We start from the raw sequence: 21,069 nt of genomic DNA, 5'->3' as shown, positions 1-21,069 counted from the left end.
TTTCCTACAGTTACCATTGAATATGAAAAGTGGGTAATTATGGGTACAATGATGGCTGAAATTCATCAAATGTTTGTGTGTGTGATGCTGTTATTAATAACAACCTTAATTCATTTAAAAATTAATAATCCAATTGAAGTTGAAAATTCTCAGCCAAAGTTCTCATTTTTATTCATTCAAGAATCAGAAAAAATACAGATAGAACAAAAAATTCACATTCAAAATACACGCCAACAGCTGATTGGGATAGCTGCAAGATGGCTGAACCGACAAGCGCGCGACCTAGCGGGGTACCTAAGTTTGTTTCATCCAGCTAAAAACTACAGAAACAGGATTCAGAAATTTAGACTTTTGCTCAAATTACCGAGAAAAATGCTCGAAGTAAACTGAAAGAAATTTATAAAAATAACATAGACAACAGAGAATATTTATTGCAGTATTCTTATGTTTTTTTATTTATATGGATATCGAACGGTAATCATTTAACCTCAAAATTCGAATTTTATAATGTATATTTGCTACTTTTCTCATTGCTTGCAGTTGAAATAATAATTATCAATAGAAAAGAACTATTATTTATTATTAAATGATGAGAATTCGTGAACGATGATTATTTAATTATGATTTAGATGAACATTATTCTTGTTTTGGATTTCTATATTGGGATTTTATCATAAATGTAGGGTAGCCATTGAAATGAATCTTATCCAAATCTAACCACAGTCATTGTTACCAACTTAATTTTTGTTTTCGTGCACTAATTCTCCATATAACCCACCAACTATTTTGTGTTGCCATGTTGCAAATCTGGAGTGCAGAAAAAAATTTTCCCGCACTAGAGCGGAAAAGTGATTCTTTGCGTTCTTTAATAAGTGCAGGAATGGCCACTTTTCAAGGTAACTCTAGGAAAAATATATATGAAGATATTTGCTCATGTGAATTATTCACAACAGCTGGAGCAAGAGTCTTCAGTGTCTTTTCTTGCATTATTATTTGATAGTTTCGTTCTATCAATTGATTAGGCTGTGTCTTGAACCATGAGTTGATTCATTTTCAATGCGTTGTCCTGTATGCGATAACTGAATCAGTTATAGATTTATAATACATCAATCATAGAAGTGAAGTATTGATATTCTACATCTACTCCACTTTTAATCACAAAACGTGGGCGAATGTAACTTGAGAGGTTCACGTTTCGATTCAATAATTACTCTCGAAACACAAAATAGTGACACGGTGACTGACCTTCAACCAAAAAGTGATTTTTGTGAACTCTTTTTGCCCATTTTTTTTCAAACAGTAATCTGTTGAGATAAAAATTGAAATTGATACTATTGTAGAAAGCAGACCATGGAATTTGATTTATATTATGTTAATTTTATATATCCAATCCACATCTTGCTGTCGTCGATTGTTTTCTCACACATTCTCATATATTCATACTTCTTAATTGGAATTGCCGAGTTCATGATCTTTGTTGATTCATGTCATGGAAGCCAATAATGGGAAGCAATAGGGAGCTGTTCTGTCGTGTGAAGATCTTTGATGAAAATAAGATATTGCGTGATATTGAGGAGCGGCCAAACATATAGCCGGAAGGAATAGAAGCAAGAGAATAGAAGGTGTCGGTTGGGTCTAACGAATGGGACGAAAATGACGGAGAAGATAAATACAAAAAACCTTATAAGAAGGATCTGCAGGAACAAAAAAGGCCGAGAATCGTATTGGAAGGGCAGTTTTATTAAATGCGTTCCCCGAGGGATATGCAATAAAGTAGTTTATGTGAGGAAGGGAGGATCATCGATGTCATAGCCAAGGCTTGCTATCGATACCAACTTTTCTGCCAGATCACATCTACAAATTGGCTCAGTTCAATGAACTGTTCATATTTCTCAATTGCGTATTTTTTGTTTCCTCCATCTTGATAAAAAAATAACTTCACCGATCGTATCGAGAAAACGTTGCAAGTAGGAGAGGAAATAAACCTGTAATTGGATTTCCCCGGCAGTTTCCTCCGATAGACTCTTTCATCATGGAGATCCCAAGACATTTCTTCCACCTGAGGTTCTCAATAAATCATATGACACTGAAACTTCTTACTGCTGTAATAAATTACAAGACGTAACATGTTCATCCCCATAGTCGTTTTTCTCGATTGAAAAACGCAGATATGTATTCTATATTACATGAATTCTAGAAGCAGGATCAGTTATCGAGAGTAGAAGTCCAAAACATCTTTCAAATTCTAAAAGTTTGTATTTTTAAATTCAATGAGGTTTGAAAAATGACACCAAATTGTAGTGTAATCTACTCTTTGAATGAATATATTCATTGATCCTGAAATTACGAACTACTTGGTCTTGTGTGCAACATTTCATATGGCATAGATAATCCAGTCACTATATACATTGGTGCTTGCGAAATGTTTTGAAGTTCTGATTTTTCAAATATGTTGTTTGGATACATATAAGACATTCAGCACCAATTTCTTAATGCGAAATTCCATTCATCTGAATCCAGTCTGAAGGCCTATTATTCCGGAAGAATAATTTAGGAGAGTGAAGATGTATAAAGTAAATCTGATAATTTTTTCTCACATTACATGGATGATAAATTTTACAAATTGAATTAATCATTATACATAATTTCATCATCTTATATCTATCATACATAATAATAATAGAAACAAAAATAATAGAAATAATTGATGATAGCCTATTGCAGAAACTACAGAGTATTGAAAAACTAATCAAACAGTCAATTGATATTTTTAGTTGAGTATATTTTGAGTGAAATCATGATTATATGCAGAAATCTTGATAAGAATATAATATTATAATTTGATAATTATAATATGATGAATATTGGATGATGTAAAGTTCAGTAAATAAAACATTTTTTATTTATAACTGATGCAATCTATTCTTTAGACTAATGAGCAAATTTTATCCAACCTAACTTACTAAATATATTAAATAATACGAGGAAGCTCTATGAAACTCGGTGATACTATGATAATTATTATTACTAATAATATGGTAAAGTTGATTAGAATAAAATGGAATCGTATGTGAGAAAGAGGAATATCTTATTGCTCTACTGAGCACATCCTCAGAATCTGAACAACTCCCCAAGAAGCAGTAATATACCTTATCAAAGCAAGTTATATCTTGTCATCACACCCTCTCAGAAGCTAATAATACAAGAAAGTAAGAAGAAGTACTATAGTTGTGTGTTACGTAGAGGTGTTGGTTGCAATGCGCCAAGCCTTGAGAGAGGATAAGGTAGGAGTGTACATGCTACTTGGTGGCTCGCTAACACAATTACGTTCACCTCGTCGCATCTCGTTGTTCAAAATTATTATTAAACTTCGGCTTTTGCAGGCTTCAAACCTTAACCCTACACCTTTCCGCCGTCTGCCGTCTCACCCTTACCCTTTCGTTATGCGGCTACTCGCTTCTTCCCTACGCGGAAGTGAAGCAATGTTTCCAGCCCGGCGTCGTCCTATGATAAATTCACATTAATCAGTCGTCTGCGGGGAAATAAGCTTCCTAAGATTTACAACACCCTCACGACGACGACGACGACCAAGGAATATGCCTTAATAGAAAATGAACGGTGGGAGGCAAGGCCACTGATAGTTTAATAACATTGCTTGTAAATAATTGCGGCACGAGATCTTGTCTTCATATCATCTTAGCTTGCCACCTATACCCGGTATGATGAACTCTCGAATCCCTCCACACCATGTATCCTTCATGACAGGTGTTATGACATTCCTCCAGAATAGGATATTGCCACTGGGTAATTAACTAGAGAATTCATCAATAATTGTTGAGTCTGTAGGCTCAAGTGAATGCCATACAAAGCTTTGACGGAACAAAGATTAAACAAAGACATAAATTCCATTACCCATGCAGAAGCTAACAGCTCATGTGGGCAACATAGAAAAAAGTCGACTCAATTGAATTTTATTTCCATAACCACGAAATGTGGCTTATCTTAAATCTCCTATCATCCAGGAACAATACCCTGAAATGTTCAACTCCACTTCTGAAACACTCTGTATAATACAATTAATAGAGGAAATATATATTTCTCTCATAGACTATTGAAAAATAAGTGATCCATCTTGAGAAGGTAGGACTTATAGGTACAGGTAGGTATGGAACAATAGGTAGAACATTTTTCATGGGCAGTACCTGGAGAATGGTGTAGATAAAACTGTGTAGTTTCTTGAGGATAGCTCATTTCTCCAAAGCATTCAATTTCTCGACAAAATTTGAATTTCCTTGTTGAGCATACAATAGTAAATATTTATTTGGTCAAGACTGAAGAGAGTGTAGAATTTCTGCGTGTCAATGCCAAAAGCAGATGGTTGACATTTTTCGAAGCAATGGAAACAATGGGATAATCAAAAACGATTTCATGTCCAGTCTTAATTTAAACTCATTCTTGGCAGTACAACATCACTAATTTAGTCTTATCTAAAAGAAGAAGTTCAGTTTCTGACTCCTTGTTATTTTGATTTCGATTGTGATCTTGAGCTACTTCCTTATATAAATGTTTCCACCTTCGTATTTAATGTAGTCTCTTCATTTTTGTGTTTTCTAATTTTCAAACAGTATAGTTTCCCATCCTTTCTAAAGCTATCCATTTGGTTTTGTTATTTACTTAGTTTCTATTCATTGGTTCATTATCAACCGGTTTTCAAGACCATATGTGGAAAACCTGGGCGGGCCTTGTCTCGGCCAGTCAGTAGAGCTCAGCCGCTACTGGTCGAAGGGTAATGGCCAATCGTAGGGCTTCAGCCACACTATAAACATATTCTGCATCTCAATGTTCGATTTCTTAGTTTAATAGAGATGTAAAATGGTGTAAAAACCGAAACTAGTATCTCAAATTGTTTTAATAAACCAGTGGTTTCCACAACATCAAGTCTTTTCCATTTGGTATAGCTATCTACCACAACGTTAGCTTTACAACAGCACATAAAGCCATTGATAATAATATTATTGAACTGTATGTAGGGATTATTTCATTTATTAAACTATTCAACTCCGAATTATTCGATTCAATATTGTAGCAGCCAACCAAACATAACCCTTTACGTTACTTCACATACTGTACTAATTTAGAAGTGAGAACATTGACCCATAGACAGTCTTTAATTTTTGATGATATGGGAACATATTTCGCTAATATAGAATACACTACACTCCTGGTCAATATAGAGATTTGTTGCAGTATATTCTAACTCATTCATTTGATTAACTAGAGCTTGGTTAATACAATGAACAATGATTACTTTTGTGTAGATGGCAAATACATTCATGTTTGTGAATAAATTGATTTAATATTAACTGTCGCTGATTGGATGAAACGTATTATTCGTCTGTACTGTTATTGACTCAAAACTCAACAAGCTCTAATCCATGGCGTATCAATCTGATGGGAGAACTGCTTCACGCAGCAATTTGTTGAATCTTGATAAACAATAAATTGAATAGAGGTTTCCAATCATTTTTGTATGCAAACAAATTCGCTTTTTATCTCTCCCACTCTAGCAATAATAATTATTGCTGGATTTCATATCAGAGACAAAAATACATGTTTGAGACGTGTTATTACACAATCGACAATTTATTATTGATATCACCGAATTAATCATCAAACTGGCATTGTTTCCAAAATATTTTTCACAAAGAAGTATTAACATGAACAAAACGTTAGAGATATATAACGAGAAGAGTATGGTCTACAGTATTTACTGTTTGAAAATGTAAAAGTCCCCAATTGGCAAAGAGGCTCTTTCGGGAACTCTGCCGTATAAATACATCACAATATAGCCAAACACTTGCCTGAGAATCCTCACTTGCGATATCAAGAAGATATATCAGGAAACAGTGACTTTAAGATGAATCATATGAATCAAAAATACAGAATAGTTAGAAATATTCTAGTTTTCTTTTTTTTCTATTAAAACTAGTCACTAGGACTAACCAATAATTTTGTTAGTTTTCAAATAAACGTAATAATATATCATATTGAACGCTGTTTAATTTATATTATATTGAACGCTGGAGAAGTGATCGAATTATTGAATCGAGTAATCGGGAACCATATAGACTCATAGTAACCAGATTGAGTGATAGTAGTTCAAAAGCTCCTTGATAGTACTTGATTAAGCTCCGAACACTTTAGTTTCACTTGATATTTCATATTTTAAGGAAGTTTCATTTAAATTCCACATGGTTATATTTTAAACCATAGCTTGGTTTCATATAATTTTACCGTAGGAAAAGACAAACAGAACCAACACCAAGGAAATCCCACCTTGTAAGTACAGGTACACCTTGATTTTCAATGGAGAAGAAACTTCAAAAGACTTTCAGGCCTCTTGGCTACTCTAGAGAAACTCCTCTTAGTTTGAGCAGCTTCCTCGACCACAGTTGTTTCGAACTGCCCAACTTCAACGGTCTGATTGAGGAAGGAATTGAACCTGACAAAAACGTAACTTTCCTAAATAAGCTTTTGTGCTCTTGAGCAAACGGTAAGGGATTCAAGTTTCAAACATCAATAATAATTATTCATACACAGGTCACATCCATTTTAAAAATGACCTAATACAGAAGAATATCAAATTTATTATTTTGCATTGTCAAGTGTACAGAGCATCAGGTATAGTATCAAATGATAATAATCCAATTTATTACTGTACAGATGTGACTCTGACTACGTCTAAGTGAAGAAATAAGATAATTAGAGCAGTCTGGACCTATGATTCGGAACTCATAAACTCATGAGTTGATTTTTGAACTTGATCAGATAATTATAGCAGTCTGGACCTATGATTGTTCGGAACTCATAAATTCATGAGTTGATTTTTGAACTCATCATATTTGACCGAGCGAAGTGAGGTCTAAGATTCGAGTCGACGGTTTGGCATTTCTCTTAATGTTTAAATGTTTGAATGTTTATATGTTTATATATTGCGCATTTACGGCGAAACACGGTGATAGATTTTCATGAAATTTGACAGGTATGTTCCTTTTTCAATTGCGCGTCGACGTATATACAAGGTTTTTTGGAAATTTTACATTTCAAGGATAAAAGGAAAAAGGAGCCTCCTTCATACGCCAATATAAGAGTAAAAATCAGACTATAGAATTATTCATCATAAATCAGCTGACAAGTGATTACACAGATGTGTGGAGAAGCCAGTCTATTGCTGTATTTTCATAAGGTCTATAGTTTCAATCAGGTACTTGTGGATGAGAATACTGCGTGAGGTCTACTGTTCACTGAACTACTAGTTATCATCGATATAGGATATTTTTTCAAAATGTTCAAGGCGTGTTCCAGTGGAATCTTCAATTGCGGTTCACAAGAAAGTATGAACTTTGCAAGTTCGTTTCAAATATGTTCAAAGTCTTTAAATTGATAGCAGTGATATTATTCAACTAGGCTACGGTATTAGAAGAGGCCAAAAAATATAAGAGGCAAAAAGGTTGAAATGTAAAGGTTGAGCATAGAAAATGGGAATGTGCAGTCTGGAAACAAAACATTGAAAACTTGAAGAAATCGATCCTTAGAGATGAATGAGTATTAAATTTACAAGAAAACGAAACATAATTCAAAATACTTGAAGTAGATACGAGGAAGGGGTTAGAGTTTGAGGGATGTGAGTGGATTCATCCATGTTTTTCTCATGAAGTTTGAAAAACACTACAAAATTCTCATGCGAAGTTTTCATGGGTCAGATAGGATGGAAATTATTCCAGGTAAGAGTTTCAGTTTGAATAATTTTCTTTGCTCAGACTACTACTAGGAACTGGGTGGAGGGGGTTAAGCTGTGGGGGGAAACTGTAATTTCTCCATCCTTTCTTGAGCGTGCGATCCTTACCGGAGGGGACCATGTTCCTTGCTAACCCCCCCCCCCCTACGCTTGCTCCTCGAGGCCAGAATAGGTTTGCGCCTATGCTAATTTTGCCACCATTACGGGGAACCCTTGCTCGCGCCTCCTTCGCTTGGCAAACGGAAGAGATCCTCAAGGGTAAACCCTTTTTAGCCTACAAAGCGAACATCTCGATTGCTTTTCTGGTTCACCGCTACTCAATTTTCTCAGCTCTCTCTCCTTTACTTCGTCTCACATTCTCTCACACATCCATATCTCTCTCGTCCATAACGGAAGCGACCACACACTCTGAGCAAACAAAAGATTCCATCATTTTCCATTCCACCCCTCCCCTCATCATTATTCCCATCATCATAATATGTTATATTATGATGGATCCTCGCTTCTTTTTTAACTCGACGGTATGCAAACAAATTACACTCGATAAACTGTTTGATGACTTGGTTGATGTGGAACGTACAGTTTCCCGTCATAATGGACAGAGTTGAAAAATGTTCTCGCATCGATCAGTCCATTACATTCCACATCCCCATTCTCCCAAGAATGCCTTGCTTATTTCAATATTCACAAAACAATTATAGAGATCTATTCTCATGACCCTGAGCTCGTTACCTTTTCGTGGAAAGGTCGAGGTATTTATTCCTATTGCTTTATAAATGGGAATCCTCGACGATGATGAGACTTTACTTGGTATTAAGGCTGCAACCTTCTGGTTTCTTTGAAAGCATTCTTCCTCGTTCAATAATCCTCTTCTATTTTCTACACTTCTCATTACATATTTACCAAGAAGTCATTATTTCAGATTGAATTTTCCTCGCTATTTTTCCATATATTTTCTGCAAGAATAATTACTAAGAAGAATAGATCTATTATGATTCCTTACCAAGGATGTGAATGAAACATAAAAGGCTTCAAATCAATTTTGAATACAAGTACTTGGATTAGTATATTTTTTAACATAAAAGGCTGTGTTTATGAACAGTACTAACAACCAAGTAAGTTCTACTTGCATCCAGCTTCTGTAATACTGGTCTGATTATTTATTGTCATTGGTTGTTGAACTACTAAAATGTGCCTGGCTAGTATATTTCTCGAAGCTCGTTCATACTACCTCACATCTTCCAGCGCTGGATAATTTACAAATAATAATGGATTATAGGGATGAATGAATATCATCGATGTAGACAGATTTTTATGTTTCTATTAACCTTCTTACATAATATTACTTTATTCTTCGCTATTAGAGTAATCAATTTTGTTGAACTGTAGATAACCATATCTACAATAACTTCCAAGTGGCCGTAAATTTTTACTGAAGGATACCTATATGCCGATTATGGTCACTTTTACCGACCAGGAGAGAAGAATCTCCAATAATGATATCGTATAAGAGGAGAGTCATAAACTTGTGTACGAACTACGTATTAAGCCATAATGAAAGCTGAAGGATGGAGTAGAGGTGCACTGCAGGACTGGATGTGCCATGAAGACGGAGGTTAAACTCAAGCGTAAATATTTAATAAAGGTTAGATACGGCTGGACCCGCTGACTTCTAATCACCCTATTAAGGTAGCTGCTACGGCCAGCTATATCCCACGAATATAAAACCGGATGCCCTCTCCCAGGCTTATGTAGACAGCTCTGCAGAAAGATTTCAACATTGAATTCTGAATGGCTTGAAATTGGTGGCCTGTGCAGAGTAATATCATGTGTTTGGAATGAATCGACTCTTGGGACTATCCAGGTCTACAGCTAGGTTAAATCCAGCAGCATTTAAAAGTATAGAACTTTGCCGGATCACAACAAATATTACAGTGTACTCCATAGATACAAAGAGATACCGTATTTGGCTAGAGTGTTACACCAGCTATTTCATTGGTCAGATTACCAAGTTGGACTGAATATAGCACAATGCTTCCCAGGACCTGCGAGTCTTGGACCTTACTGTTTGATAGATAATTGAAAATTTACAGTTTCAAAATATTTCTAAATCATTATTTTTCCAAACACCCTGATCATGTCTTTTTTCATAACAGTGTCGGGCCCATTCCCTGAATAAGATACATGTTTCCAAAGTCAGGGGGGCCGAGTCCTCTGGGAACCTCTTGCTCACGGCTCATTCTACCCATCTACGGTAAGGGAAGGAAGACACAATGATTCGACTACCTCACTCCAGTTGCCAGTGAATCTAAATTTATCTCTGATCCACCAATACTGAATAAAGCCAGCCAAGCACTGTAGCAAAGAGCATGCACTGTAAATTATGGATTTGCAGGATTATTTCGATGAGCTAGGCTGATAATGAGATTCAGCCTGCGCGATGCGTGAGAAGAAAGAGAGAGATGAATGAGTTTAGAGAGAGTGAGTGAGAGAGAAATAATAAGAGAGTGGGAAATGTGAGTTTGGAAGCTTTAGCATGCTCCTCGAACTGGTGGTTAACGTTGGAAACATTTTCACCCACATTCTGCCCAAATAGCTAACACATTTTGGAATCGATGGATGTTAATTGCTTTCAAATTATCCATCACAAGGTATATCCATCCTAAAAATCCATGAAAGTAGTCTATGCAACAGATGTATAATGAGAGTCTTTGAATATTATCTGATTTTAGTTCGTCAATTTCTCTTTACAATTTCAATCTACTCAATAAATGGATCCTGGATCCTGTTAGGTCCGACTGGTTGGATCAAATCGAATCAAGCTTATAATTTGATAATATTATGTTCGAAAATGCTAGGCTTTGTCAGGCTATGCGATCCAAATAGTTGAAGCGTAGCTTGCACTTCAGTTAGAGCTAATCGTATTTACGTAAATTCATGCACCGCACAAACCACTGAATGAATATGGGCCAATGAGAGATGCAAATTGAATGAGAATTTGCATGTGTCTAGTATGCACCTAGCTAAGGGGGAGATATGAATGTCGAATTCATAGGAAGTATGGGTGCTCAGGTTTCTCACTGGTTCAATATGTTGTCTGTTCGCTGTAGACACAATAAGCAGATTAGACATTAGCCTACTTATAGCTACAGCGTCTTCAAAACATACTACGATTTTTTCTACTCTCTCTATAAACTGGAATACAAAAATCGTCCCTATAAAGCATCTTTGTTTTCAATTATTGATATGGTATTTGATAATCATTGATCATGGTGAATTATCTAATCTTTGAACAACTGAAATTGATAGTATCAAAAAAATTTAGAGGTTAGAAATACAAACAATAATCAATAGAAATTTGATTCATTTTATGGTATTCTTTAAGTATACCATGCATTATATCTTTCCACGATTGAATTGAAATTGAGTTGAATAATCAACACATGGAAATAGTTGTTTGTAGCAAAGTCAATGTCCATAAAATTTCTTATTCTCTTAAGTAGTAGAGACTGGACAAAGAAGCATTAATTTTTACTCTTTTTTATTTCCCCAAATATTTTGATACCAATATTATATAGCTCGAAGGCTCCAAGCAACATGTATGTTATTCATGTTTGTAATTTGGAAGCAGAGCTAGTAGTTTTTCAATACCAACTAGACGAAGAAGCAAAAATTTGTACTATTTTCTCTTGTCCCCAAATATTTTGATACTAATATTATATAGTTCGAAGGTTCCAAGCAACAAGTATGTTATTCATGTTTGTAATTTGGAAGCAGAGCTAGTAGTTTTTCAATACCAACTCCTAATGGGTGAAGCATATGTATATCATCCTTATTTAAAGAACTTGGCAAATTTACGACAGAGCTTGAGTTTGTGGCCTAGGCTCGACTTAACATTAAACACTGGTGTGCCTTTTGAATGTTTGCTAACATCGGACTCTTTATTTTACTGTACTCTTTATTTCCTCCGAACATTCTGAAAATTCATAGATATAATCAAACGTTCCAAGCAACAAGGTTACATTTAAGGCATTGAATTTTGAGCGCCGTATAACCTTACTACTATTGAGAAAAAGCATTCAAGTATATTATCTAATAGCTCTAGTCATACTTCACTCAGTCTCTGGTATGACCATCCATTGACCATCACATCACTTATACTTTCTCCAGTGTCTTATTTATCAATAAAATCTATTGGGAAAAGTGTATTCATCCGAGACTACTCCAGGAGTAAGTGATTCATGCTGATCTAGAAACATTTCCATCGTCTCTAACATTCCATAAATCAAATGACATAATGCTGAATGTGTCGGTTTGCAGAGTTTATTTGGGTGGTTGCCAGGTTCTCATTCGTATAAGCTATCCATCATTTTGTTCAAATAGAGTACTTTCTCATATCCGTCATCCAATGATTCTCAAAAATAGGCTCTAGATATAGGAACTCTTCTATCAAACGAAATACCCCGAAATGTTTTTTGCAAGGGATGAAGCATGAAAATTCAATTGTACAATGTCCAATTGTCATTAATAATTATTATTATATACCTGAGAGTTATCAAATTATTATCATAAACTAGACTTTCATATCCAAATTATCTAAACTATTATTCGATTTCCATGATATTGTCTAGATATATTTTTTATCAACACTTCTCCAACATCTTTGAAATCTAGTTATGGTTCAATGGAATGCAAATTTATATACCTGACAGTTTTCCAATTTTCATAAAATAAACTTTCATATCCAATTATTTATTTACATTCATTTACATTAACCAATGCACAAATCAAATACACTTATCAAATACTAATAAAATTTCTAAACTATTTGGTTTTCATGATATTGTCTAGGTATATTTTTTATCATTACTTTCTCAACATCTTGAAAATGTCGTTATGTTTCAATGGAGTGCAAATCTCTGATAAATGAAATGGAATTTTATTCCAGTGGAAGTAGATAATATACCAGCTCCTAATGATAAATATATTTCTCTGTCCTCACTCATCGGAGAGCTGTTCTATAAGCAAGCCTGTTGGTCATCCATAAATAAAATTATTCTAATCAACAACTGTGTATCTCATATCAATAAATGAATAATGAATTATCATAAAAACTATGAAGGTTGTCTATTGATAATTTGAGCCTTCTAGTTTCAGAACTCAATTGTTATACCACAAACTTACACCTCGTTCAACCCAAAAACTTAGTCAATAATTTTGGGATAAAAATTCATGTGTTCAAATGTGCTGAAGAATCATTAACCTCTTCTGGACTAATTTGTTATCAAAATTCGGGAATGGAATAATAAAGGTTAAAAGACTGTTTTTCTACTTCCTATTATTTCATGATTATGTATTTCATCATTGTTGAATAATAGTACTTTACGTAACAAGTCCGGTAACGATAATTTACCGCATAGGTATGATTGTTTCTGCCCGAAACGTAGTTGAGGGCAGAATTATCATACGAATGCGGTAAATACGTTAACGTACAAGTTACGTACAATATTTTTTGTCATACTTATCTGAGAAAGGATAATATTTCTGAGAAACAGAAACCATTACCTGCTGCTGCTCGAGCTACTGCATTCTATAAACATGACCTAGCCCGTAGCGCCTAGTTCATAACAGACAGACCCTTTGAGCTCAAATAAAATATAAAGGCCTAAATTATAAGATTTCAGATAAGTTCTTATAACTTGAAACTCCTTAAATGAGTTCTTTAATTATTTGAGTTACCGTAGTAAATTAATTACTCAGATGTTATTAGTCCTAACATACTCGACTGTAAAGAGAACATAGGTCTAATTATGATCTCTTTACAGTATAGTATGCTGTAATGAAAATCACATATTTTATTTTTCTGAAAACAGCTGTTTACCGGCTTGATTTGATGCATGGAAAACAGCTGCAATTGAATTAGTATGACAAAAATAAATAAATAATTGCTTAACCAATCAATATGGCATTATGTAAAGTGATCTGCAGTGATCTATAAACCAAGCCATCCGATTTTCAACTACATCATTGTAGGCAGAAGCACGTGCGATGTCGGTATCTAATTCGAAGGCACCTGAAATACGTGATCTCCGCTTTACAGCACTCATCTAAGTTCTGTTCTTACGTGACAGTTTCTTGAGCTACGTGAGACGAAGATGTTTTCTCATTTGAACAACGAGATGTAATTGAACTGAACGTCTGTGACGCGAGCGGATGAGTTCATGTCAGGTGAACTACTCCAAGTCAGTTCACTATTTCGCTCAAGTTCATCATTAAATTGACACATACACTTAGACCCAGACACTTATTAAATCTATATTGAATCTATTATCCATAGATTCAATAAAATAAAGAGATGTTGCTTTCAATTAATTCAATTTTTTATGGTTTTTCGGAATAAAATATTTCAAATTAATATTTATTTTACAGTTTTATTGCTAAGTAGAAGGAATTTTGTTATCAATTCGGATCTTAATATTTCTAAATTCAAAATTAATTGTTCAAGTGTTTGATGAGAGAATTAGACAAAATTTTATAAAATGAAAAAACATTACATATTTTCTGGACTATTTTAATGAATCAAAATTCGGGGGAGGAACAGTTTTGGGCTGTGCCTGTTGATCCTCCCCAAATTATTTTACATAATTATTTTGTATCATTGAATCAATAAAATAATAATAATGATAATTCAATTGGTTTGTGTTAAAATTACGAAACTTGCAAGAAATCGCATAATTAAAAACAACTTGAATCGATATATTTTAATATGGTGCCTTAGATTCAAATTACATTTATATAATATTACTAAACAATCAACTATCATCAACCAGTCGCTTTATTAGGTGCAAGATATTGGAAATATCTACATCTGATCATACTTGATGCATTTTTTTTACAAAACGAATTCAATATATAATTTGAAATCGGAAGAAACGGAACCAACCAGAGACTCAAATCAAGTCCGGCTAAATCTACCCACCCATATTATTTTTTATTGAACATGTTTTTCCAGAATTGGAATCAGATGATTGCAATAATCACTTACTTGAATGGAATGATGTGATTTATTTCTAATATCTTGCACCTGATAAAACGACTGGTTGATGATAGTTGATTGTTTAGTAATTTTATATAAATGTAATTTGAATCTAAGGCACCATATGCCTATGGAAGCTCTTTCCTATCTGATCAAGAATTTTATGCTAGGATGAAATTGTGATAGCTCAAGAGTTTTATTGTTTAGTATAGTTCTGTATTTTGTTGTTTGATTATAGTAAGTATATTAAATCATGTCTTGAATTGTATAAACTTTATTGTTTAAGATTCTATGTAACTGCTTTGAATTGTATTCAGGAGGAAAAAATAAATTGAATTGGATTGAATTGAATTGAATTGAATATTATAGATCTTTAAAAGTTGATGGGTCAAGGAAAAATAGAATCTGGGTTACTACAAAAGTTAATTCATTTTTGAATTACTAGAATCTAGCAGTCTTGTAGGTTCAAGAGAGAAAAAAGAATTATTCCGAGTTAATAGCGAGTATATGAAACCTATAGAAACCTATAGTTTGGCACGATAGTGTTAAACATTTTAGTATGCTTTGTATTTGTTGTGCATGTTATAACGAACGGAGACTTAAAATTGTGCTTTGCAGTGATTGAATTTTTTTTTTGTCTGCCGAACTATGAGCAATATTGGGAAGTGTGAGACTTAATTTCATGTCTTTGAGGTTTGCTCTAATATTCCATTTTCATGTTTTCTGAAGCAATACAATTCATGATTCTCGTCAAGAGGAAGCCACATTAAGAACAACTCAGTGAAATTAAACGTTTCACAGCCAGTGAAGATTCATAGCTCTACTACCAGAACGCTTGCTTTTTTCAATTATCTCACCGTATGGTTCAGTAACTTCTTTTGAAACTACTAAGCATAGTTCTAATTGTTCCCATTTACAGAATTGTAGTGTTTGATGAGTTTCAGAATTAAGTTCAAGGTTGGAGCAATTAAGTGTTCTTAATAGAAGTTGATTCTTGAATCTCTATTCCACAGTGAATCTCTAGTTCATTTCTGATAGTGAATTTCTCATTAAAAATGGAAATACTATGTGGCGTACGGCGTAAATTATTATGCCTTGCAAAATAGGAATAAATCCCATAATGAGAAATAAATTCTCGATTCATTAAAGGCACGGTAACTTCCAATACAACATATTTGATAATGCAATCATTTGACCGGATTTGATAAGTTGGATAGATAGATATACAGATTTACACTCATTATATGCACAACTAATTATTTTTTTTCAAAGTTCGAAAACTTTCTTCTACATTTTGTTGCAGATTAAATGCCAATGACGAATTACAATTATAGTAACTCTTCACCATTGGTCTAAATTCAAATTGTATACTGTGAACGCAGCTAATTCAATCATCCTGATTCGACTTTTTAATGATCAAGGTACGTCCTATATACAAACAATAAGAATATCTCCATGCTCATCACCAGCTGATGAGACTATATCCAACCAAGACTTGAATTAGGCTCGAAAATGCTTGAATTAGGCTATATGACAATTATAGAAAGATCATAAAAACAGATATCAAAGTGAAATTGAGACAATAAATAGACTACTTTTAGAATTATTCTCACCTTCTACCACTGATGACGAATGATAAGTATTGAACCTCATTATTCGCTGACAATAACAACACACACAACAGTTCCATGAAACGGATTCCCATCACCACGAGAAAACGTCTCTATGTTCATTAAAGTTCGATCAATCAGAGACTCGGATCGCAATAAATCACCAATACAGTCCATAGAAAATACCGGCTCGGGTGAATCACCAAACACCAATAGTCTACACTCTACAGCCAATATCGAATCGTATCTGGAGCAAAGATATAGAGCAGATGATTTGGCGAGCAGGAGAGAATCGCACACTCGTAATATGAAGTCATTCACAAACAAAGGACTACTCCGTTCTCTTCCAGTTAGATTGGACTTCCTGCCGTTCAATTGTACTCGAGCGCAATTATAGTGAGGCTGCCCTGTCCCTGTCTCACGACCAATACAACTCAATTCATAAGGAATGCTCAGACGAATTTCAATGTCTCATTCTGTTGAGTCTGAGACAGCTAACAACCTTAATTGCTTTCCTGAAAGAATTTAATTGACATTTGACAATACCGAAATTCGTTCTATTCAAAGGCACTTATGAGAGAATTGTACATGTGAAGATTGAAAAACTGATAATTATGGTCTCCAGTTCAACGATAAATGAAGCTAGAATTTATTACAGTAAACCTTGATCCCGAATAAAATAAAACTTGAATGCCAGCTTCATAGAAAAATTGGTATCAGTTCCTATGATGATTGGGGGGAGGAGAGTTAAACTCACATACACCTCTTCGGTTTAAACCAATGTATCTAGAATACATTGGTTGATACGAAGATTTATCAGCTGTTTGTTTAAACACGGATTTAAACACATTTTGATAAACGCGAACATATATTATCTTCATATAATCCCGTTAAACGTGGGTGGTGCGAACAGAACGAATGAGTCGCAATGAAGATTCGTGTCACTAGAATTTTAGTTGAAGATCGAAAATTGTAGAATTGGCTTTATCTATCAAAACACCACTCATACATGAAAATCATTATATTACTCACGTATATCTTCCAAACACTCTCTTTCTCTCTCTAATCAATCTATATACATATATATATATATATATATATATATATATATATATATATATATATATATATATATATATATATATCCGCTGCAAATTCCCATAGATATCGGGGATTGTAGAGTTATATTCTAGAATGAACAACCGATATAAGGAGCTTTTCATACTGAAAAAAATGATTTCAGTTTATTATCTGATACCCCAGCAGAGTCTCATGTTCAATGAACAACTTATATCAAATTTTTCAATAAATTCATCATTTCTGTAAAAATGTAGGCAAGGGGAAAGCCTCTCACACTACCTCGGAATACAAACTTACCTCTTCTCATCCTTCACATTTCTATCAATATTTCACAAAACTTCACATTTTCATTCAGTTCAACTTGAGTTCACATTTTCACTCCATATTTCTAGGAGTTGAGTATATTGACTGAATAGCAGACATTTGTGGTTGGTCTTATTGGGGGAATATTGATTCTGTTCCCAAGAAATACCACTTAATATCAACGAGTACTCCAAATTTAGTAAACGCAGTTACTCATCAAAGTGGAGAGAAGTGGAGTTGATCAATACGATTTGGAATGGAGATGAAATTTCTGCACCAATATAGATGAATTTCAGGGAATTTGTTGCGTTATAACAGCACAGATCAACTGGAAATTTATAACAGCACTACATCGATCCAAATCTTGCTCAAATATTCTCGGCAAATATAATCAACTAATATACTCCATTCTCCCTGAGCGAACAGTTTATGGAGCTTGTTTACTTCCATAAAACTAAAACAATAAATAATAATTATATTCGGATCTGATATATGGAGCAGCCTAGCATCAAACTAATTATGTTTAACAACTGAATTTATATGGTACAATATTTGAACATTGTGCTATGCAGAAAAAATATAATATATTAACTTTGCAGGGATGAAGTTTGTAATCAGGTTGAACTGGAGATTTCAATGGGAATGGAAATCACATTCAGATTTCCATCAACCTCAAAAACTACTATAGATCATACTGTTGATCATATCGATACTGGCTATATTCTAATTTAATTTACGGAGAGAAATACTGGATGAGATTTGGAGAGGGAGAGATAAAAAGATTCACTTTATCCATTAAACCTTCTATGTTGAAAAAACATTGAATAGTATACTAATAGTTGATGTAGCTACATGATTTCCACGCGACTGAGCGATAATTACATTTAATAAATGATTATTTATTTATAATTAGAAAGAGGAAAATTAGTTTGTTCAGCATGGGTGCAATCATTTGACCGGTTTTGATAAGTTGGATAGATAGATAATTATACAGATTTACTCTCATTATATGCACAACTAATTATTTTTCAAAGTTCGAAAACTCTTTTCTACATTTTGTTGCAGATTTACACTCATTATATGCACAACTAATTATTTTTCAAAGTTCGAAAACTTTTTTCTACATTTTGTTGCAGCCAATGACGAATTACAATAGTAACTCTTCACCATTGGTCTGAATTCAATTTGATCTGAACAGAGAGAAACAACTCATTTCAAAGGCAAATTCAGCCTACTATTGATTTTGTAGACAGGAGCCGAGCGCGCAATATACTTTATAACAGCACGCTAATTTTCCTTGACTTGAATATTGAGCTTAATTAGATGTATGCTCGGAGGAGGACCTAGTTTCAAATCTTGTTCAACTTGTTCACTTTATCGCTGAGAAGCATTAATAACGCATTAATCTAAACTTTTCGCCCTCGAACTCGGAGTTTGCCGTTGTGCTCTGATAAATACATAATTTGTTACTTCTCTTGCACATCATAATTTCTTCATCTGGAAGTTGCAGCGCATCACAGTGCCTGGCACTCCTCACACTCTGCTAGGGATTAATCAGCCCAACTTGCTGCTGCTAACTCTTCAGCAGACTACAATTCAATCGGAAACTGTGACTACCACCACTCAAATGGAATGCCTTGATTCCCTGTAATAAATAGTGGCAATTAGAAGAACCTCTCTCTTTCTAGCTCTCTCTCTTCTTCCCCCTCTCTCTCACAAACACAAACACAAACACACACTTGATTCTATCTATCTCTTTATTTATCTCTCTTCCTCTCTCTTCCTCTCTCTTCCTCTCTCTTCCTCTCTCTTCCTCACTCTTCCTCTCTCTTCCTCTCTCTTCCTCTCTCTTTCTTTCTCTTCCTCTCTCTTTCCCTCTCTAAGCTAGAACGTAAGTCAAATTTTGTTTTTTTTGAACAAGTGAATAAAGGAATCTGAATCTCAATCTCAGATTAATTTGAACTTACTCTCTTTCTCTTTTTCTCTCTCCTCCTCTCTCTCTCTCTCTCTTCAATGTGGATGGTAACTTTCATAATGAAGACATTGGATGATAACTCTGCCCATAATGAAGACAATATCAATTCAAAATCTCTCTCTCTATTTCCATTCTCTCATACAATCTATTCCAATCTAAACTTTCTCCCTATGTATTATAATATTCAGCTTAATAAATACCATAATCTAAAAATGAATAAAGATATATCATATTCATTGTAATGTGAACCAATTATTGAACAACAGGATAAGGATCTCGGAAAGAGTATATTTACTCATACAAGAGAGTATATCAAGTTTTTGGCAAATAAACTACAGCAATATTACCTTCAATTCTGTTATCTCTAATGTATTTCTAGAGTTGGCCACAATTATGTGATACATAGCGGAAGAGATTGGATTAAGATAGATTGTGAGTGAGAGAGTTCAAACTTCACCGTTTCGAGTGAAAACACCTCAAATCTTACATATTCTATCACTTATCTTTGCTCCATATTATTAAAAATCTCTTCATTCTAAAGGTTAGTATGATTTATTATGTAACTTTACTCTCAAAGTCTCTTCACACCTAGCGTAGCACAGCCTGGAATACGTTTTCGGAAGACTTAGCCGTCCTATCTCTCAATATTAAATAAACGCTACGCTGATGTGAAATTGACAGATTGTTCATTCCTATTAACATTAGAAGATACGTGTGGAACATCTTCCGAAGACTTATTTCTAGCTGCGCTATGCTAGGTGTGAGGAGATTTTTACTTTCGATCATTTCAAATTGAGTTGAATTCTGACGCCGTAAGTTAAATTTTGTTTTGTTCCACACATAACATGATAAAGGAATCTGAATTCGATTCTGAATGTATCGTGTTTTCTATCTCATCCCGGGGATAAGTAATCCCTTTGACCAATGATTTCGCTCTACATCATAATTGAGATATATTGAAGACTGACTCTTGTGGCTGCATGATTGGTATAGACGAGGCCAGGAAGCAGTGAGTTTAAGGACTTTTATTGGTTGGGGAACGAAGTGAGAAGAGCTTGTTATGCACAGTTTGTCTGTATTGGATCGGGCGCCTCAATGGCAGGCTGATTTGGAAGGCAATGGAAAACTGCGATTGAAGCTGGGTGGCCGATTGATTGTGAGTGTACCATTGAAATTTATTCAGGCCTGTTGGAGGGTTATGCTGCGGTGAAGGCGGAGAGATTAACTTCTTGGACCGGGTCTTGGTTCGCTCAGGTCGCTTCCCCTA

The 21,069-nt window shown here is 34.4% G+C and overlaps 1 protein-coding gene across 3 annotated transcripts in view; it reads right to left on the bottom strand.

Moving 5' to 3' along the window:
* The window catches only part of LOC111054673, a 190,778-nt gene that overhangs the window by 158,543 nt on the left and 11,166 nt on the right, over positions 1-21,069 (bottom strand). The window contains exon 1 of one of the 3 annotated variants that reach the window (XM_039420576.1): positions 16,448-16,786. The exons of the other annotated variants lie outside the window; for them this stretch is intronic. The gene's annotated coding sequence lies outside the window, so the exon portion shown is untranslated. Of the gene's footprint in view, positions 1-16,447; positions 16,787-21,069 lie in introns of those variants that run through there. 3 annotated transcript variants of the gene reach the window in all.

Source organism: Nilaparvata lugens, chromosome 2, assembly GCF_014356525.2.
Source record: "Nilaparvata lugens isolate BPH chromosome 2, ASM1435652v1, whole genome shotgun sequence".
In the NCBI taxonomy this organism is placed as follows: domain Eukaryota; kingdom Metazoa; phylum Arthropoda; class Insecta; order Hemiptera; family Delphacidae; genus Nilaparvata; species Nilaparvata lugens.
This window is presented reverse-complemented; position numbering and strand designations above follow the sequence as displayed.